Raw genomic sequence first — 18,795 nt, 5'->3', positions numbered from 1 at the left:
TTACAGCACAATAGTATTCCATTGTATTCATATACCACAACTTGTCCAGCCATTCCCCAATTGATGGGCACCCCCTCAGCTTCCAATTCCTTGCCACCACATAAAGAGCAGCTATAAATATTTTTGTACATGTGGGTCCCTTTCCCCTTTCCATGATTTCTTTGGGAAAAAGACCCAAAAGTGGTATTGCTGGGTCAAAGGGTATGCACAGCTTTATCGCCCTTTGGGCATAATTCCAAATTGTTCTCCGGAATGGTTGGATCAGTTCACAGCTCCACCAACAATGGATTAGTGTTCCAATTTTCCCACAGCTTCTCCAACATTTATTATTTTCCTTTTTTGTCATTTTAGCCAATCTGATAGGTGTCAGGTGGTACCTCAGAATTGTTTTTATTTGCATCTCTCTAATCATTAGAGATTTAGAGCATTTTTTTCTTATGGGAATAGATAGCTTTGGTTTCTTCATCAGAAAACTGCCTGTTCATATCCTTTGACCATTTCTCAGTTGGATCACTCCCCTTTCTTAACAATGATTAAATTTTTTTTTCAGTTGTGTCCAACTCTTCATGACCCCATTTGAGGTTTTCTTGAGAGATACTAGAGTGATTTGCCATTTACTTTTCCAACTCAATTTACAGATGAAGAAACTGAGGCAAACAGGGTGAAGTGATTTGCCCAGTGTCACACAGATACTAAGTGTCTGAGGCTGGATTTGAACTCAGGTTTTCCTGACTCCAGGCCTGGCACTCCATCTACTGTGACACCTCCTGCCCTCTAAACAATGATACCTTCTAATGATTTAGCAGTTTATTTGATATCCCAAACTCTTTTACATGAAGTATTCCTTTCAAGTCTTATAGCCAGCCCTCTGAGGTAGGCAGAACAAGTAGGGAAAGGAGAAGGGAAGGGAACAAGCATTTATAGAGCACCTACTATGTGTCAAGTGCACTGTGCTAAGTGCTTTTTACAAATATTATCGCATTTTTTTAAATTTAAATTTTGATTATTATTATTTTTTTTTTGCAGGGCAATGGGGGTTAAGTGACTTGCCCAGGGTCACACAGCTAGTGTCAAGTGTCCGAGGCCGGATTTGAACTCAGGTACTCCTGAATCCAGGGCCAGTGCCTTATCCACTGTGCCACCTAGCTGCCCCAATATTATCTCATTATAGGAGAATTATTCTTATTTCTCCCATGAGGAAAATAAGTATAGGAGAGGTTTAATACCTTCCACAAGGCCACACCATGGAGCATGGGCAGACTTGGGACCAAAGTGAGCCCTCAGACTCAATCCAATCCTCTTCCCACTAGCAAGGAGTTCTTAATTTGGGGTCTTTGAATTTGCTTTTTAAATTTTTGATAACTATTTTAGTGTTGGTTGTTTTTTAAAGATCCTATGTATTTTATACATTTAAAACATTATTCTGGCCTATCAAATAGAGTATACCCTTCCATCCAGCAATATCAATATTTGATCTGTGAGGGCCAAAATTTGATATATGGAGTGTTAATTGGGTAACTCGCCTAAATATTGGGGTCCCGGAAATATGAGAGAACTTTTAGGTTCACCCTCCCCTCTGAACTGCCCTTTTTAGATATTTCTCCTAGGCCAATAAGAAAGGAGCCTTATAGCTTTAATTCACAGAAGGATCAGATTTTATTACTTGGGAATTAATTAAACAACAAGGATGAAACTAATAAAATCAAAGATAAGGAAATAGGAAAAAAGAAATACAGATAAATACTCTTAACTCTAAACAATCCCAGATCATTTCCAATTAAGCTAATTCAAAGGAATTTAGGGTTTTCTGTAATTAACTCACCAAAACCTGGATAGTCTACAGTTGCTTGTGCCATCGGAACAGCAGTCGCCAGAGAGAGAGAGAGAGAGAGAGAGAGAGAGAGTGTTCCGGAAGCCCCTCTGCCTCCCCTCATGGAGCTTTCAATCTTCCTCCCCCCAAAGGGGAGGTCCTTCAAAAACTGCCTATGGAGAGCTCTCCTTCTGACCTCAGTAGTATACATAACTTCAGGGTGGGCCAGGTGCGGCCCCTCCCAAATGAGTCAGCTAAAAACTGCAATAATAATTTTATCACAAATCATTTTTACCACAGATGTGTATACCAAAGAGATCAAAGGACCTATATGTGCAAAATATTTGTAGCAGTTCTTTTTGTGGTGGCAAAGAATGAGAAATTGAAAGGTTGCTTAACAATTGAGAAATGACTAAACAAGTTGTGGTATATGAATGTATTGGACTACTATTGTGCTATAAGAAATGATAAGCAGGATAGTCTCAGAAAAACCTCAGACTTATGAATGGATGCAAAGTGAAGTGAGCAGAACCAAGAAAGCATAATAAAAAGTAACAGCAATATTGTAAGGATATTCAGCTGTGAAATACTAAACTACTCTGATCAAGACAATGAAAGACAATAATCCAAGGCAATTCAAATGGACCCATGATAAAAAGAATGCTATCCATCCCCAGAGAGAGAACTGAGGAACTCGGAATGCAGATTGAAGCAGGTTTTTTTAAAACTTTCTTTATTTTTCTTGCTTTTTTGGTCTGTTTTCTTTTTGTTGTTGTTGTTCAGTCATTTCACTTGTGTCTGAGTCTTCATGACTCCATTTGGGATTTTCCTAACAAAGATACTGGAGTGGTTTGCCATTTCCTTCTCCAGCTCATTTTACAGATGTCTGAGGCCATATTTGAACTCAGGTCTTCCAGACTCCAGCCTTGGCACTCTATCCACTGTATCACCTACCTGCTCCATATTTTCTTTTGTGACATGGTTAATACGGAAATATGTTTTGCATGATTAAATTGCTTACTTTCTCAAGGAGGATAGGGGGTGGAAGGGAGGGGAAGAATTAGAGCTCAAAATTTTTAAAAGTGTTAATTTTTTTTACATGTAATTGGGAAATACTTAATGAAAAAAAATAGACTATATTAAAAAACAAAAACATTATTCCAAGAAGAGGTCCATAAGCTTCACCAGTCTTGCCAAAGGGATGAGCCCTGTTTCAAAACTCTTGTTCTAAAAACCTGCTGCCTCTCTTTGATTACTTCATCACAGGATTATGGGTTTAGGACTAGACCTCAGAGGGCATATAGTCCATCCAACCTCCTCTTTTACATTTGAGGAAACTGAGGCACAAAACAGGATTAAGAAACTTTCCTGAGGGTAACCAGGTAGTAAGTGGAAGAGCCAAGTCATCTGACCCTAAATCCAGTTTTCTTTTACCTTAACAGCATTGCCTCTTACTCTCAATGCCAGCCAAAAGCTGAGCTATTTCTTTTTTCCCTTTTTTTAATCATGAAAGTATTTTATTTTTCAATTACATGTAAAGCTAGTTTTCAACATTTTATTTATTTATTTGACATTTTTAAATAAGATTTTTAGTTCCAAATTTTTCTTCCTCCCTTTCCTCCCTCCTCTCCAAGACAGCAAGCCATCTGATATATATATATATATATATATATTATATATATATATATATATATATATATATATATATATATACACACACACAATCACATTAAATATATTCCTGCATTAGTCATTTTGTGAAAGAAGAATCAGAACAAAAGGGAAAAACCTCAAAAAACAAATAAACAAACAACAACAAAAAAAACAAACCCGCAAATAGAAACACTATGGTTCAATCTGCATTTAGAATCCACAGTTCTTTTTTCTGGATAGGGAGAACATTTTCCATCATGAGTCCCGTTGAATTAGCTAAGTCTATCACAGTTGATCATCACACAATGTTACTGTTACTGTGTACATTGTTCTCCTGGTTCTGAAGCTGAGCTATTGCTCACAGGCCCCTGGGGCCCTGGGCAAAGAAATACCCCTTTTTGTCTTTGCCCCAGGTCTAAAACTCAGATTTCAGCCAGAACAATTCTGAAATCCCTGCTTTTTTGGTCTAAGAAATAGGACTTTAGTGGAGAAAGCACTGGCCCTGGATTCAGGAGTACCTGAGTTCAAATCTGGCCTTTCAGACACTTGACACTTACTAGCTGTGTGACCCTGGGTAAGTCACTTTACCCCCATTGCCCCGCGCAAAAAAAAAAAAAGAAAGAAATAGGACTCTGAAATCTGCCCCCCCACCCCACCCCAAACTAGCCTTTCCTTGGGGATGTAGAGACTATTTATTCTCAGCATTTCCTAGGCTTTTCATGTCTGAAAAATATATCCCTCCACTTACTGTCATCAGCACTGGGTTTCCTTTCTTTTCTTTTCTTTTTTTTTGTGGGGCAATGAGGGTTAAGTGACTTGCCCAGGGTCACACAGCTAGTAAGTGTCAAGTGTCTGAGGCCAGATTTGAACTCAGGTCCTCCTGAATCCAGGGCTGGTGCTTTATCCACTGTATTTGGTTTCCTTGCTTTTCTAAGGAGTTGATACTATTTACAACAACAAGGATTTAATGATAATCATACCATGCTGGCTTCCTCTCTCCTTGAGCCACTTTCTGATCTCAGAGCCCCCAAGCTTCATTTTTTTGGGGGGGGGCAGGGCAATGAGAGTTAAGTGACTGGCCCAAGGTCACACAGCTAGTAAGTGTCAAGTGTCTGAGGCCAGATTTGAACTCAGGTCCTTCTGAATACAGGGCTGGTGCTTTATCCACTGTGCCACCTAGCTGCCCCTGCCCAGCTTCATTTATAACACTCTGCCCCCCCCCCCCCCCTGCTTAAAATGTTATGTGTAGCTAGATAAAAGTATAGGAGACTCAAGGAGTTTTGATAAGAGATTCATGTCAGGCTGCTTGAAGGTCTACAGGGGTGAGAGCTCTGCTACCCCTCTGACTCTTCCTCTCCTCCCTCCTGTTTAACATCTGAAAAATTAATAACGAATGAAAACCTAGCTGACAAGAGGTAGATAAAGCAAGGCCTTAAATAAGACACAGATGCCCGTCTGCCCATTGACACATATTAATTTCATGATACTAGACAATCAAATAGCATTTAATTAAGCACCTACTATGTTCCAGGCACTTTGCCTAGCACTTTACAAATACTCTCATTTGATCTTCACAACAACCCAGTGAGGGAAATGATATTTGTCATTGTTCTTCAGTTATTTAAGTCCCGTGCAACTCTTCATGACCCCATTTTGGGGATTTTCTTGGCATAGATGCTGAAGTGGTTTGTCATTTCCTTCTCCAGAGAATTTTACAGATAAGGAACTGAGGCAAGTAGGGTTAAGTGATTTGCCAGGGTCACAGGGCTGGTGAGTCTCTGTCACATTTGATCTCAGGTCCTCCTAACTCTACTGCACCATTTAGTGGCTCTAGGTGATCCTACTACAATCATTTTATACCTGAGGAAACTGAGGCAGATAGGAATTTAGTCACCTGCCCAGAGTTACACAGCTACTAAGTGTCTGATGGCAGATTTATACTCATAACATTTTTTTGACTCTTAAATTTTAAAAATAATTTATAATTCTGGGGCAGCTAGGTGGTGCAGTGAATAAAGCACTGGCCTTGGATTCAGGAGGACCTGAGTTCAAATCCAGCCTCAGACACTTGACACTCACTAGCTGTGTGACCCTGGGTAAGTCACTTAACCCCCATTGCCCTACCAAAAAAAAAATTATAATTCTGAACTTGACAAATACTCAGAAACATGAACATTTCCACATATAAAGAAAAGAAAAAAGAGAATTACATAAAAGTGGTGAATTTCTTTTTTTTTTTTTTAGTGAGGCAATTGGGGTTAAGTGACTTGCCCAGGGTCGCACAGCTACTAAGTGTTAAGTGTCTGATGCCAGATTTGAACTCAGGTATTCCTGAATCCATGGCCTGTGCTTTATCCACTGTGCCACCTAGCTGCCCCTGGTGAATTTCTATAAAGAGTATATGGTACATTTATCATGTTACTTTCAAATTAGTCCTCCATCCCTCTTTGAAATTTCTTCTGTTCTTCCTCCCTCCCTCCTTTGTTTCTTTTGTCACCATCAATAACCCCTGAAAAACAACAACAACCGGTATCCCTTGTAACAAACATAGTTGACCAAAAAATATTCACATTTTGGTCATGTCTGAAAATATCTTATTCTGAACCTCTTACCCCATTCGGAGGTGGGGAACATGATTCATCATTTATCTAACAGTATAAATTGCAGAACAGTTGCAGATCTTCATTGGTAGAGGAAGTTTCCTGCACAAATAAAATTTTGTCTCCCCAAGCAAAAGAAGGAAAAAAACAACCCTATAAACAGCATGCTTACCAAATGTATGGAGCCGGGAGGGCTAGCTAACTAATACCCCAAATGCCAGATCCAGGGACTAAACCAAGTGTCAGCAAGCTGGAATGGTAATGGGAAATGAATAAGATTAAACCTAATAAGGATCAATAAAAAATGCTTCACTTAAGTTAAGAAAGAAGTTGTGTGGGGCAGCTAGGTGGCACAGTGGATAGAGCACCTGCCCTGGAGTCAGGAGGACCTGAGTTCAAATTTTACCTCAGACACTTAACACTTACTAGCTATGTAACCCTGGGCTAGTCACTTAACCCCAGTTGCCTCACCAAAAAAGAAAGAAAGAAAGAAAGAAAGGAAGAAAGAAAGGAAGGAAGGAAGGAAGGAAGGAAGGAAGGAAGGAAGGAAGGAAGGAAGGAAGGAAGGAAGGAAGGAAGGAAGGAAGGAAGAAAGAAAGAAGTTGTGTAACCCACTGTAGTAAGATCAGAATGATTCAGTAGTCTGACAAGCTACCAACAAGCAAAGCCAATATCCTCTTATCTGCACTGATTAGGCCCTATCTGCAAAGCTGCATTTGGTTCTGACCCTCTTATTTCTAAGATGGATTTGGAAAAGTGGGAGAAAGGGCCAGGAGCTCCTGTGGAAGGAGCTTGGGTGGTTTAATCTGAAGAAGACTTAGGGGCACAGGAGCCATGGTACCTGAGAAGAGGATCATATTAGGGGAGATGGATGGCAGTTTTAGGGAGATGTTTTGGTTCAATACAAGGAAGTACTTTCTGATGGAGCTGTTATGTTAAAAAGGGAATGAGCCAGTATGATGAAGTAGCAATTTCCCCATCTCAATGAAACCAGGAAAATAATATCTGCACTCTCTATTCTGCTGGCTGATCCTGTGGAAAGGGCTTGATAAAACTTAAAAGTGCCCTATGAATGAGTTACTCGGAGCGGCATTATTATTCAAACATAGCAAACAACTGCTCCTCAGGAGATTCCTGCATGGGGTGGGAGGTCTGTTGGACTGGCCACCAAATTTATCATTCTCACTCCATCCCTCTCACCCCACCCCTTTCCAAGTCTAAACTCAAAGCTCTCCAACTCTCCCCAGGGATCTCCGCACATACCCAGGCCTTCCTCTTGGCACCTTTGTCTTTTCTTTCTGAACATTACCATTGACCATTGCACATCTACAACTCAATGGTGTCCATTCCCCGGCCCCGCCAGCCTGGGAGCCTTCCAAATCCACATATGAATAAGAGGTGTAGGTTTTAGGGTAAGTTCCCGGGGGGCCTTTTACTTCCTCACAGTACCTTGCCTTCACCTCTAGTAGCTGTCCCCAGGGGGTACCTTAGTCATGCAGTGTGCTAGATAGACTTTCTTTAGGCATGGAAAAAAACAGCACATTACTCTCTAAGGTATTTTATAAGGAAATTTATGTAGAGCAACAAAATAGAAAATGGATAAGTTCCATTTGAAATATAAAGACTCAGTAATAGCACATACAACCAGAGGGTTGGGAGGGAGAAGAATGTCCTCTCCCAGTCTTTTTAATTAAGGGATAAAACTACAGCTTTAACTATTTGTTCTTCCTCTGTCACACCACTTTAGCCAGCAATAACAGCTTTTATATTCCCCACTTTAGGCTCTTTGAACCATGTTTGGATATTTTTGATATAACAGCCTTTTGAAAATGGGGGCAGCTAGGTGGCGCAGTGGATAAAGCACCGGCCCTGGATTCAGGAGTACCTGAGTTCAAATCCAACCTCAGACACTTGACACTTACTAGCTGTGTGACCCTGGGCAAGTCACTTAACCCTCATTGCCCAGCAAAACAAACAAACAAACAAACAAACAAACAAAAAAAGAAAATGGCAGGCCTTTGGACAGATGCAGAAACAGGTTAAATGAGTCTGCTCAAGTTAGGGGACTAAGAACCAAGACTCCTTCTACCTGTGGCTCCTCAAGGCTGCCAAACCCAACTTCTCAACGGGTAAGTGATAGATGCGTCAGATACTTGAGTAACCCTCTAGGACAGTTGCTACTTGATGGTATAGTGGAAAGAGAGCTGGAGCTCAAGGCAGGAGGCCTCAAGTCCTACTTTTAATACATACATGCTATCAGGATGACCATGGGCAAGTACTGGATCCTCTTTGGGTCTTGGTATTCGCAGTTCTAAAATGGGATGGTAGCCCTTACTTCAGAGAGTTGTATCTCTGAATATCCGTGAGATACTGTTTATAGACAATATAAGTTCTCAATCAGCTCTCAAACACTCACGTGGTTTAAAAAAACCCTATAAGTTTTGCTGGTGCTGTTGTTTTTAAATCAGCTCTTTTCCACCTTAGCCCTTACAGATTGAACTCTCCTTTGTGAGAAAAACCATCTGCAGAAGACATCTTCTTCTTCTTGGAAATTGGGGGTTAAGTGACTTGCCCAGGGTCACACAGCTAGTAAGTGTCAAGTGTCTGAGGTCGGATTTGAACTCAGGTCCTCCTGAATCCAGGGCCAGTGCTCTATCCACTGTGCCACCTAGCTGGCCCCAGAAGACATATCTTTACAATGGCTATACTACATCATTCTCTTTTAGTAGCCCTGCCATCTCTCAGCCAATGAGGGAGGAGATATGTTTTGTATCTCTTTCCCTAGACTCTTGTAATTTTTTTTTCTTTTCTAATCTGATTTTAGCTTATTTTTCAAAATAGTCACCTTTTCTTCCACTGAGTTCTGCTTTTAGAAGCAACCTTCCTATGGGATTGGGGTTGGGGTGTCATGATTTTCCAGGTGACTTTTCCTGATCCTCCCTACTCCCTAAATGCTAGTGTCTTACCTCTGAGACCCTTTCTATTTATCTTTTCCTTCCTTCTTCTTCCTTCCTTCCTTTTCTTTTCTTTCTTTTCTTTCTTCCTTCGTTTCTTTTCTTTCTTTCTTTCTTTCTTTCTTTCTTTCTTTCTTTCTTTCTTTCTTTCTTTCTTTCTTTCTTTCTTTCTTTCTTTCTTTCTTTCTTTCTTTCTTTCTTTCTTTCTTCCTTCCTTCCTTCCTTCCTTCCTTTCTGTGAGGCTGTTGGGGTTAAGTGACTTGCCCAGTGTTACATAGCTAGTAAGTGTCAAGTGTCTGAGGCTGGATTTGAACTCAGGTCCTCCTGACTCCAGGGCTGGTGCTCTATGCACTGCGCCACCTTGCTGCCCCCCCTATTTATCTTGAGGCAACTGGTGCCATAGTGGATAGATTTTGGGGCTTGGAGTCAGGAAGACCTATGTTCAAATCTGGCCTCAGATACTCAGTAGTTGTGTGACCTTGGGTAAGTCACTTAACCTCTGTTTGCCTCAATTTTAATATCCCAAGGTTATTGTGAGGATCAAATGGGATAATATTTATAAAAGGCACTTATCACAATGCCTGGCACATAGTAGGTACCACATAATTCTTATTCCCTCCCTTGTCCCCTTTATATGTTCCTACATATATCTATGTCTCTCCCATTTTAGACTGTGAACTCTTTGAGCACAGGGAGTGCCTTTTACCTTTCTTTATATCCTCAGAGTTTAGCATAGTGCTTAATAAAATCCTGGTTGACTGACTTGTGTTGACAGCCAAAGTCCTGCCTGAATTCAAATCCTGACACTGGTTTTTTTTTTCTCTCTTTATGACCTTGGGTAAGGTATCCTTTTCCTCTACCGGTTAGTTAAGTCATCTCTAAAAGGAGGAGGTTGAATTAGATAATCTCTAAATCCTCTTCAAATTCTTGATCTTTATCTTGCTGATCTCTGTTATCTCGTGTTAGGGTATATCTTATATTGAGGGCTAGTCTATACTGACAATAATTAGGTAATATATGTGAAACTCTTTGGGTTAATGACTCAGCATTTAAAATCTCACTTTAGAATCTCTGCTGTATAAATGAATACAAAGCACGAGGAAAGGAAATTATCTAAATCAACAGCAACAAAACCCCCTAAATTAGACAAGTGGATTAAGCAGGATTTGGTGTTTTTGAAAAACTATTCCTTCGTGCCAAATTTTATGAACCTTGCATATGGGACATCTTATGTAATATAATGTCACATTTCCTTGCCAGTGTCATACAAATTAACACAATGTCTTAATGTCTCTGTGAGAAATAAAACTTCAAAGAAAGCTTCTCAGATGTGTTTAGGGAGGTGTAGGAGGCAATGAGTTAGTGCCTGATGGAAAAATTAGAAAAGAATACAAAATTTCACACAGAAAAGTGATATGCTGACTATAATTAGGTGTCAAGATGTGGGGATAAACAGTAACCAAGTAATTCCTACTGAAGTTGTATCTAATATCTTCCCTAGGAAGAAATACCTTATAGCATCATAGATTTTGAACTGGAAAGGAATTCAGGTGTCATCTAGTCCAAAGTTTCTTTAACTGTGGGTCTCTACCCTATATGGGGTTGAGTAATTGAATGTGGGGAGTTGCAAAAAATTTGGCAAGAGTAAAAGGTTATGTATTCCTTTCTTATATATATATACCCACATACCGGCGTCATATAAAAAATTCTCAGGTGAAAAGGGGCCACCAGTGGAAAAAGTTTAAGAAGTTCTGAAGTCTAAAGTCCTCATTATTTTAGGGATGGTTACAGAGGTGGCAGCAACAGGAGTAGGATTTGAACTCATATCCTCTAACTTGATAGCAATTGGCATTTTCTCCTGTGTGCACAGCCTCTTCTTTATCTCAGGAGAAATAAATAGTGGGCATGAGAAAGAAAAAAAAGGGGAGGTTAGAAAAGGAGAACAGAGCAGACAAAGGAGAAAAGAAAAGATTTAGAAGAGTAAGAGGGGATGAAATTAATGTGCTCTCCCTTAGGTGTAAAGTGGCACCACTGACCTTCTGCTAATAATAACTCACATTTATATAGTGCTTTTACTTCCAGTAATCCTATGGGCCAGTGCAAGGATTTTTATCACCATTTCATACATGAGGAAAATGCACCTTGGAGTGGTTGAGACTTGCATAGTATTTTTCACCTAGCTAGTAACCACTAAAGTAACTACCAGAAAAAAGAAAAAAAAAGCCCATTCAAATTCTGTAAAAATGGGAGTTGTGCAAATTGAAACAACTCTGAGATAGACTAACTATTCTTCTCAAATTGTTGAATATCACTTTAAAAGTTAGAAAATTTAATGTTGGTAGGGTTGTGGCAGAACAGATACAATATTACCTTGCTCTGCTCTTCAGTCATATCAGACTTCATGACCCCCTTTGGGGCTTTCTTGGCAAAGATGCTGGAATAGTTTGTCATTTCTTTCTCCAACTCATTTTACAGATAAGGAAACTGAGGCAAACAGGGCTATGTGACTTGTCCAAGATCACACAGCTTGTAAGTATCTGAGGTCATATTTGAACTTGGGTTTTCCTGACTCCAGTCCTGGCACTCTATCTGTGCTACCTAGCTGCCTGCTATACTGCTGGTAGAGTTGTGGATTGATACAATCTTCTTGAAAAACAGCATAATAACAATAATCACTCACATTTATAGATTGTACATTTTCCTCACAATAACTCTGTGAGGTATTGTGAGGTATGTACAAATATTAATATCTCTATTTTGCTGATGAAAATCGGAGTGGTTAAGTCTCCCACAGCTAGTAAGAAAAGGTCAGAGCTGAAATACAGATCTATCTCTTCTTTTTTTTTTTTTTTGGCGGGGCAATGGGGGTTAAGTGACTTGCCTAGAGTCACACAGCTAATAAGTGTCAAGTGTCTGAGGCCAAATTTGAACTCAGGTCCTCCTGAATCCAGGGCTGGTGCTTTATCCACCATGCCACCTAGATGCCCCCAGATCTATCTCTTCTCCAAGTTCTATCCTCCCCCCACTATATCATGCTGCCTCTCACACATATTTAATAAGCCACATACACACACATTTATTACTTTATTTATGATTTCATCAGTGTGAGGAATTCCTGGTGTGAATATTCCTACCAAGGCAGCAGTCTATCGAAAAATCATGGATTCTGAATTCCTAGGACCTGGGTTCAGATTCCTTCTCTGATGGGTGACCTTGAGGGAAGTCATTTAGCCACCCTGGGTCTCAAATTTCCTCATTTATAAAATGAGTGAGGCTGGGGTGGGGTTGGACTAGTTGGCTTCCAAGGTCCCTTCCAGCTCTAATATCCTTTGAGAGCCTGGGACACTGAGAGGTTCATTGCCTTGTCCACGGCAATAACTAAGATGTAGCAAAGGTAGGACTTGGATTCAATTCTCTCTGATTCCATGACCAGCTCTCTAGTGACCAGATCAGGCTGCCACTTTCAAGGTCACCCTCCCCCAATTTACACATAGTACCCTCCTCCTCACACTTTACAAATTAATCATAATACTACTCATACTATAACCTTAGGATCCAATTTAACAAGCAATTAAGTGTCTACTAGGTGCCAAGAACCATGCTAGGTAGTAGAGATACAAGCCCCACCTTTAAGATGCAGAGCATGGTGTTTCATTTGGTCCTTTCATCAGCCCTATGAGGTAGGCACTATTATTATCTCCATTTTACAGTTGAGGAAACCAGGGCGGATGGAAATTAAATGACTTGTCCAGGGTTACACAGTAAGTGTCTGAGGCTGAATTTGAACTCAGGTCTTCCTGACTTCAGGTGCAGTGCTCTAACCACCGGACCAATAAACTGTCATAGGAATGAATTGATCCTTTCCCAAAGCCTAAGAACAAATATTAGTTGCTTAACCTCCCTAGGGCTAGACACTTCTTTTAGTCATTTAAAGACCCGTGTTTTCGTTTTTCTGCTGTCTAACAGATCTGGGGATTAAGAGCTAGAAAGGTTTTTGCAGGTCATCTAGTTCAGTCTTTTCAAGTTACAGATGAATAAGGCCCAGAAAGGGTAGCAGAACTGGGATGTGAATCCAGTTTCAAAAGAACAAAAACTCATTTAGATCTAAAGCTGGAAGGGACCCCCTCATTATAGAGATGAGCAAACTGAGGCCAGGGAGGTAATTGACTTGCCCAAGGTCATCTGAGGGAGAAATCATCAGAGGTGGGATTTGTGGCCAGCCCATCTCATTCTATCTAACTATGGTGCTTCCTCATATGGGCTTTGAGTTATCTGTCCATCAGCATTGACATATTTGGGGCCAGTTGGTCCACATGGTCCTACGGGATGGATCTTGCTATGAACGAAATGAGTTTACCAAATGTGTGGCCAAGGTCAGAAGTATTTTACACATCTTTCGAAGCAGTAGAACTTAGATCTACAGGGGACTGACCTCTCAGAGCACAGAATCTTCCTCCCTCCTTCCCCCCCAACCAAATTGCTGTGGATTCCTGTGAGACTCCAGAAGGGGCAGAAGAGATAAAATGTAAACGTTTGGTTTTAAATCTTTTAATGATGTTGGGGGGTGGGGAGGTGGGGGAGAGAGATAATACTAGAGCAGGATATGTAGATTGATAAAGATGGTAGATCTTATCCTTTGTCTGGTCCCAGCGGAAAATGGGTGTGCTAGAAAGAATACTGGCTTTAGATACCTTTGTGGGACTCTTTGACCTTGGGCAAGTTATTTAACTTCTCCAGGCCTCAGTTTCCTCATTGGAAAGGAATGATTTTAGACTAGGTGATCATTAAGGCCCCTTCCTGCTCTAAACCAGATGATTATGCTCCTGGGGGGCAGAAAAGCAAACTGGAAAATTTTATGGGACCTGTGGATTCCAAAAGGGAGAGAGACAGAAAAAGCTGGGGGAAGGGCTGGAAGGTAGGATGTGTTATTAAGATTAGAGGCCCCACTCAGGGCACATGCATGACCAGGTGCACTGTCCCCAATTCATCCGGGTTTCCTCTGACACAGGCATGACTGAAAGAATTGGGATGGGTAGACTAGGAAGGGGTTGTCAAGGCACGCAAACTGGAGACTAAGGAGTCTTTAAAATTTTTAATGCCATTAAAATTTCTTGTACTTAAATACTAAAAAAGAAATAGAAGTATTTCCATATAAAAGAAGAACAGAAATGGATTTTATATGAAATATTGAATATTGTTTTTTTTAACTATCTATTAAATTCAAAGTACACCTTTCAAAATTGCTCTGCTTATCTGTTTCTTTCTGAATTTCTTTCTCTTCTTCTTTTTTTTTCTTTTTTTTTTTTAGTGAGGCAATTGGGGTTAAGTGACTTGCCCAGGGTCACACAGCTAGTAAGTGTGTGTTGTGTCTGAGGCCGGATTTGAACTCAGGTACTCCTGATTCCAGGGCTGGTGCTCTATCCACTGCGCCACCTAGCTGCCCCTTTTCTCTTCTTTTTTGTGCATTCTCCTTTTTTTTTCCTTTCCTTTTTTCTTTTTTGGTGGGGCAATTGGGGTTAAGTGACTTGCCCAGGGTCACACAGCTAGTAAGTGCCAAGCCTCTGAGTCCGTATTTGAACTCAGGTATTCCTGAATCCAGGGCCAGTGCTTTATCCACTGCGCCACCTAGCTGCCCTCTTTTTAAAAATAATATTTTATTTACCCCCCAATTACATGTAAAGACAGTTTTTAACATTCATTTAAAAAAAAATTTGAGTCTCACATTTTCTTTTTCCCTTCATTATCTCCCACCTCCCTGAAACAATAATGCATGTTCAATCATGCATTTTCTTTTAAGTATACTGTTTTTTGTTGGTTTGTTTTGTTTTGTTTTTGGTAAGGATAAACATTTTTTCACTTTTATTTGCATATTAATGCCACATTTACTCCTGTGTCATAAGCTTTTGTTTCTTCAGTTTCTTTTGGGATATCTTTTTCTTTTGAGCAACCTCCTCTTCTGGTTTAAGAACAATTTCTTTTTAGTCAGTATTATCTCAGTATGGCAAGGGGAACTCATATATGGGTTGATTTGACCATGAGCCCTGTAAGTACACTGTCTCATTTTGGGGGCCTTGTTAACCTGGATATGCTCCAGGACAAGAGAATCCACATCCAAACCCTTCAGTTCAGTTACTTCCTGCATTTTTAAGCATATTCAGCAAGAACTCAGCACTCTTTTGGGGCCAATGACCCTGTGTCCAACCCCACTGCTTAGCCTGGGCACTCCATCATTATATCTACGGAAGGGAACACATTGTTTCTTCAATGTGACTTCTTTCAAATACTTGGTAGCTTTTCGAATATGCATGCCTTTGATAGCTTGGGTTGTTTCACGGGTATTCTCAAAGTGGACCCAGAGATTTGAACCCCTTGACTTGCATGATTTTGTGGGGTTCTCTGGATCAAGAGAGTACCTCACCATTTTAAATGATTACCTAGGACGGCTCAGGGGAAGAGGTACTGTTAGTTTTTTAAACAACAATATCCTTATCCCTTTCTATGCCTCCTTAATTTTCATCTTGGGCACCTAAGTGGTGAGAACAGATAGAGCACTGGGTTTGGAATCAGGAAGACTCATCTTCATGAGTTCAAATCTAGTTTCTGATATTAACTAGCTGTGTGACCCTGAGAAAATCACTTAACCCTGTTTGCCTCAACTTCTCATCTGTAAAATAAGCTGGAGAAGGAAATGACAAAGCTCTCCAGTATCATTGCCAAGAAAACCTCAAACGGGGTCACAAAAAGTCAGACATGACTGAAAACAATTCCCCCCTCACATCATCAATTTTGGTTTTCTTTTTAAAATTTTTTTCTTTTTATTTCTTTTTTTTTTTCACCAATTTTAAAAGAAAAAGCAAACCATTGTAGGAAAGCACAAGCCTATGGGATTTTAAGAGGAGGAGAAGCACAGTCTATGTAAAGGAACTAAGAAGGGAAATGGGGTTTTGTGTATGAAGAACAGCAAGAAACTAAGTCCCTTTGGCTGTACTGTAGAGAGCAGGAAGGGGGCTAATGTATAATATGGTTAGAAAGCTCAAGTTGGAGACAGGTAGTAAATCACTTTAAATTCCAAACAGAAAAGTTCATATTTGACCCTAAGAGGGAGCAGGGGTGTCAAACATGTGGCCTTCTTTCCACATGTGACCCACTGCACTCCTGAGTGCATTTGGAACCAGATGACAGTGCACTTCCTATCTGATTTTAATGTGTTGATGTATGGATTAAAAAAAAAAGAAACATGTAAAATGCAGTATTGTAAGTCATCATGAGGCCCCACAGGGATCTTTATGTATGGGTTGGTTGCTCCTATTTCCATTTTTTGTGTGTGTGTGGGGCAATGGGGGTTAAATGACTTGCCCAGGGTCACATAGCTACTAAGTGTCAAGTGTCTGAGGCCAGATTTGAACTCAGGTCCTCCTGACGGGGTGTGTGTGTGTGTGTGTGTGTGTATAAATACCTGCCCTCCCCCCATATATATATATATGTATATTTATAATTCTCATTATATGAGGGTGGGGAAACTGAGCAAGACTGAGTTAAGTTGCTTGCCTGGGGTCACATAGCTAGAAAGCCTATGAGGCTGGATACCAACTTGGTCTTCCTGACTCCAAAGTCCAATGCTTTATGCACTTCGCCATCTAGTGGCCATGCTGGCCTGTGGACCTGAGGAAATGGCAACTGTCTAAGAGTATAGATTAGGGGGAAGGAGCAGGCCCGATTGGGAGAGGGAGTTCCCTCATCTGGTAGATCCCTCTATCTATGAAATCCCAGGCCTAGTCCCTATTCTAGGAACAAGGGGGAACTGCAGTAGTTTATGGGGTACTATGGTCACTTTATGTGATATGGTGCTTTAGGAAAACCAAACTGATTCACCAGACCTTTCCCAGGGCTCAACTCAACACAGGGAGAGCAGCAAGATGGTGCAGTGGATCGAGGGCTGTGTGTTCGGTCATGAGTCTTCCGAATTTGAATCTGGCCTCAGACACTTAAGCTGTGTGACCCTGGGCAAGTCACTTAACCCTCGTTGCCCTGCAAAAACCCAAAAAAACAAAACAGAGTAATCTGAGACAGGATCTGAATTCAGGTTATTCACACTTCAGGTCCAACACTGCCAGACTTAATTTTGATGGGTTGATTAGATTTGTTGAACTACTGTGTAATTTAAGATTCTAAATGTGGTTTCTAATCTGTTCCCCCAGTTTTGGGGGAAACTGACTAAAATCATTGATAAAACGAGTTTAGGTTTTTAAGAGTTTATTGAAAGATAGAAAGAGAAAGATTGAGAACAGAATTCCAACAGCCTGGCATTCCTATCTTTCCTCAAATTTCCTGTGAAGTCCTCTGCTGCCACCATCACCATCAAGTCAGGAACCCAAAAGAGACAGACCTCTCCGCGCAGGCCCTCCTTCCTCCTTCCTGTCACCTCCCAGAAAATGGGAGGCTCCTCAAGTTGATTGGCTGGTAGCCTTGGTGGACAGTACCTATGTGCAAATGTTACTTCCTGAGGCCAAGGAAAAGCCGCATGGCCTTGTCCTCTGAAGCATTCTCCTCATGGTGGAGCTTTCCTATAGTAAATCTCCAGTAGGTGGCGCCATTCCAATCATTATACTACCCTCTGTCTCCCTCTGTCGTCTTCTTCTTCTTCTTTTTTTTTTTTTTAGTGAGGCAATTGGGGTTAAGTGACTTGCCCAGAGTCACACAGCTAGTAAGTGTTAAGTGTCTGAGGCTGGATTTGAACCCAGGTACTCCTGACTCCAGGGTCGGTGCTCTATCCACTGTGCCACCTAGCTGCCCCTCCCTCTGTCTTCTGATCTTTATTAGAGAGGATGACTCTCCTGGATGGAGTGGAGGTAAGAGATATATCTGGAAATAAAGGTGATTTAGAAACAAAAGATCAATAAAACAAAGAAAAACCAAATAAATGGTTAATGAAGGAGTTATAAACTCCCCTTCTCCTTCCATTTGGATAGTGATTTAAGGCTTTCCTAACAAAAATCCTGCAAGTATTTTCTCCATCTTACACATGGGGAAACTAAGGCCCTGAGAGGGTAGGTGACTTGTCCATTGCCACACAGTAAGTGTCTGAAGTAGGATTTGAACCCAAGTCATCTGGTCTAATTCTCTAACCATCTCACATGCAATGAGACAGAAATGTTCCAAATGTGTGCCATGCTAATTAAATTACAGGGGCCACATAGAATCATAGGATGCTACATCTTGAGCCTCAAGGGACCTCTGATGCCAAGAGTCCAAGACTCTTATGTTTTAGGGGTTAAAGTCCTGGGAGACAAGGGCTTTGCCCAATGTTCCACAGATTGTAAGGTGGGATTGAAGTTGGGTTCTCTAAATTCAGAGCCAGGTCTCTCTCTGGTGAATCCTATTACCTCCCTTGTAAAAGTAATTTATGAACTATATACATAATTTATATTACCAGATTCCCTTGTGTGATAAGAAAAATATTGTGCATTTAGACTCATTGTGCATTCTGGGAAAGAGTACCACAGATGTCAGATGGGCTGTGAATTCCAAGAGTGTTATCTTGTGGTATACATAGGCCTCTCTCATTATTTCTAAGCATCCTTGGCTGTGCCTGCTTAACTTTATTTCAAGCTCAAAGTCTTGGATTTGGGTTAATATTATCCTTAGGGTAAGCTCAAGCTACACAGAACAGACATCAAAAGCTGTAGGGACAATTAAATGAAATAATGCATGTGTAGGGTTTGCAAACCCTAATGTACGACATAAATAAATAAATCCTAGCAGTTACCATTATTATAGC

General features: G+C 40.6%; 1 pseudogene; it reads right to left on the bottom strand.

The window, feature by feature from the left end:
• Positions 1 to 14,899: 14,899 nt before the first annotated feature.
• Positions 14,900 to 15,438, bottom strand: LOC122730636 (annotated as a pseudogene).
• Positions 15,439 to 18,795: the final 3,357 nt, after the last annotated feature.

This window comes from Dromiciops gliroides, chromosome 6 (assembly GCF_019393635.1).
Source record: "Dromiciops gliroides isolate mDroGli1 chromosome 6, mDroGli1.pri, whole genome shotgun sequence".
Taxonomy (NCBI): domain Eukaryota; kingdom Metazoa; phylum Chordata; class Mammalia; order Microbiotheria; family Microbiotheriidae; genus Dromiciops; species Dromiciops gliroides.
This window is presented reverse-complemented; position numbering and strand designations above follow the sequence as displayed.